We start from the raw sequence: 3596 nt of genomic DNA on the forward strand, positions 1-3596 counted from the left end.
ATTTAAATATTCTTCATCTTCTAGATGATGTACGTTCATATTTTCAGGTAAAGTGGTGCGATGTATAACATTACGTTTTCCTCACGTCTTCTTCTGTGAGTTTATTGGCTGGTTGTAAAGCAGAAATCTGGCCCACTGTGGACCACTGGTCCTCTTCAGTACTGGCACCATGAACACCAAAGGGTGCTTCGCGGCCCACTTGTAATCCACAGCCCAGTGGTTGAGGAACGCTGGTCTAATACATCCCAGACTTTGCCATGCACTGTTGTTATTAGATAATCAGCATTATTCACTTCATCTGTGATCATAATGTTTTGACTCATCCGTGTATATCAGTCTTAAAGGCACAGTAACATCATCAGAAATCATTAAGTGTTCTCTGGAGGCCTAGAAGGCCCTGAGAGTTCCCCACAGACAGACCACTGTTCTAATGAGTGAGTAGAGATCTGTGGTCAAATGTGATACTTCACGAATCACTGAATCATTTCCTAATGAATCATTTTTGTAACTGAACTGAATTGTTATGAAGTCAGAGGTTTTCTGTTTCTATTTTTGTGTCTAAACTGTGTGTGAGGCTCGGAGAACACTTCCAGCTACACACTGATAATGTGTGTGTGTGTGTGTGTATGTTTGTGTCTCAGACAGAACAGACGCCTTTGAGTGTGTGTGTGTGTGTGTGTGTGTGTGTGTGTGTGTGTGTGTGTGTGTGCCCACCATGTGAGCATGAATGCGTCGGCTCCTGCATCCAGATATTTTTAGCTTCGTCTCAAGGCCTCCCCCCGATTCTCTCTCTCCACCTCTCCTGTATGAGAGAGAGAGGGTGAGAGAGAAGAAAGAAAGAGAGAGAATGAGAGAGAGAGAGAGAGAGAGAGAGAGAGAGAGAGAAAGAGAGACGTTATAATGGGGGGATGTTAAATGTAAGCAGGCTAAAAATAAGCGTAGCTGCAGTTCAGTGAACTTGGCCGTGCTCTCTGTTTCAGAGTAGAGTTTAGCTCTGAGCGGTGATGCTAACACCTGTGTAATTCCCTCGTTTAGATTATGATTAGCGCTTGTTAATTGCCCTCATCAGCTGGAAATCTTACAATACTTACCAAACATGAGCGCACTCGTTCAGTCAGATGTGTACACGCTTGGTCCTCCAGCCTGAACTACGCTAAACCACACATTTCTCTTGTTTTTTACGTTTGCTGGCCACTTTATAAGAAACTCCTCCCTTGCAGCTCCACCTGGCCGGTGTACAGAGTCTGTAGATCATCTGTTGATGCACAGTTTGTGTTAGCTCTTCATCAGTAGTCAGTTACTGACCACAGAGCTGTTCTTGCTTGGATATTTTTGGATGGTGGTCCATTCTCAACCTAGCGGTTAAACTGATGTGTGTAAACACACATCATGATCACACACTCTACCATGTCAGTGTCACTGCTGTGCTGAAATTAGACTACCACACAAATAATGTCTGGGCAACAGCATTCCTGTGGTCAGAAACAGACCAATGATGTAATAGTACACCTGTACAGTGGATATAGAAGGAAGGTGTTTCTAGTAAAGTGGCCAGTGAGTGGGAGCACAAGGTGCGTGTTTCTAATAAAGTGGCCAGTGAGTGGAAGCACAAGGTTGGTGCTTCAAATAAAGTGGCCAGTGAGTGGAAGCACAAGGTGAGTGTTTCAAATAAAGTGGCCACTGAGTGGAGGCACAAGGTTGGTGTTTCTAATAAAGTGGCCGGTGAGTGGAAGCATAAGGTGGGTGTTTCTAATGAAGTGGCCAGTGAGTGGAAGCACAAGGCAGGTGTTTCTAATAAAGTGGCCAGTTAGTGGAAGCACAAGGTGGGTGTTTCTAATTAACTTGCTGAAAGGTATGTTTATAGAAACATAATAATAATAATAATAATAATAATATAATAATAATAATAATAATAATAATAAGGTGAACAAAAAATAATGCAAACAAAAAATAATGCAAACAATCATTTGTTGTAGTAAATAATTCAGAGTAGATGCACATGTGCACTCATACACATGAACACACACACACACACACACACACACACACACACACACACACACACACACACCACACACAGTAGTGTGTGTTTATTTTGTGGTACTATTGTGAAAAGCATGCTGACAGAGTGGGGACACATGTAGAAGTTAGTACTGAACACCAAAGACCTCATTGTTCCTTCTTTACCAGAACGATACAATACATATGTGTGTGTGTGTGTGTGTGTGTGTGTGTGTGTGTGTGTGTGTGTGTGTGTGTGAGAGGAGAGAAAGTGAGAGAAAATGAGAAAGTAAGAATGATTGACAGCCGAAGAAATTTTATTGACGGATGCTAAGATGTGTGTGAGGAGGATTTAAGTGTGTGAATGCTCGTGGCTGAGTGTGTCTGAGTGTGTTCGGCCCACTGAAGCTTGAGGTCACCTTCACTGAAACACACACTTCAGTTCCTTACATTCCTCACGCTCAGCATTGCATAACTTACAGAGCAGTTACTGAATTTAGTTCTTTAATAGTTCATAGTAGTTACTGAATATTTCATAACAACTGCTGAAAATTCATAGTAGTTAATGAATAATTCATGACGTATACTGCAGTCACTCAATAATGTGAATAACTCATAGTAGTTATTAATAATGTATAGCATACTTCAAACAAAGATGGTTATTCAAGGGTTCTTTATTAAAAGCAATGGTTCTATTCAGAACCATAAGTTCTATAATGAACCATTTCATGCTTAAATAGGTCTTTGCACAGTGAAGTGGTTCTTCCGACTGATAAAGAATGAGTTATTTATGGTTCTATATGGAACCTTTTTGAAAATGGATGTATGTAGCACCAAAGAAGCGTTCATCTATTGTGATGATGTCTATCTTGTGACAATAGCAGAAACATTTTTGCTATATAGGTGCTGTATATATATATATATATATATATATCATTTTTAAGTTCTTGATATACTTTGAAAATATGTACTGTCCTTTACATTGTCTGTAAATTTTAACATGAATGGACCAAAAGAAACAGCCAAAAATTGCTTGGAAATAATTCTGGTTCCATTGACTTACATTATATATAGACTATTTGGGTGATGGATCATTCTCAGCACTGCAGTAACACTGACGTGGTGGTGGTGTGTTAGTGTGTGTTGTGCTGGTACAAGAGGATCAGACACAGCAATGCAGTTTTTAAACACTGTGTCCACTCACTGTCCACTCTATTAGACACTCCTACCTTGTCAGTCCACCTTGTAGATGTAAAGTCAGAGACGATAGCTCATCTGCTGCTGCACAGTTTGTGTTGGTCATCCTCTAGTCCTTCATCAGTGGTCACAGGATGCTGCCCACAGGACGCTGTTGGCTGGATATTTTTGGTTGGTGGACTATTCTCAGTCCAGCAGCGACACTGAGGTGTTTAAAAACTCCAGCTGCACTGCTTTGTCTGATCCACTCAGACCAGCACAACACACACTAACACACCACCACCACGTCAGTGTTACTGCAGTGCTGAGAATGATCCACCACCCAAATAGTACCTGCTCTGTGAGGGTCCATGGGGGTCCTGACAACTGAAGAACAGGGGGCTAACAAAGTATCAGAG

Source organism: Colossoma macropomum, unplaced genomic scaffold (assembly GCF_904425465.1).
Source record: "Colossoma macropomum unplaced genomic scaffold, Colossoma_macropomum, whole genome shotgun sequence".
NCBI classification, from domain to species: Eukaryota; Metazoa; Chordata; class Actinopteri; order Characiformes; family Serrasalmidae; genus Colossoma; species Colossoma macropomum.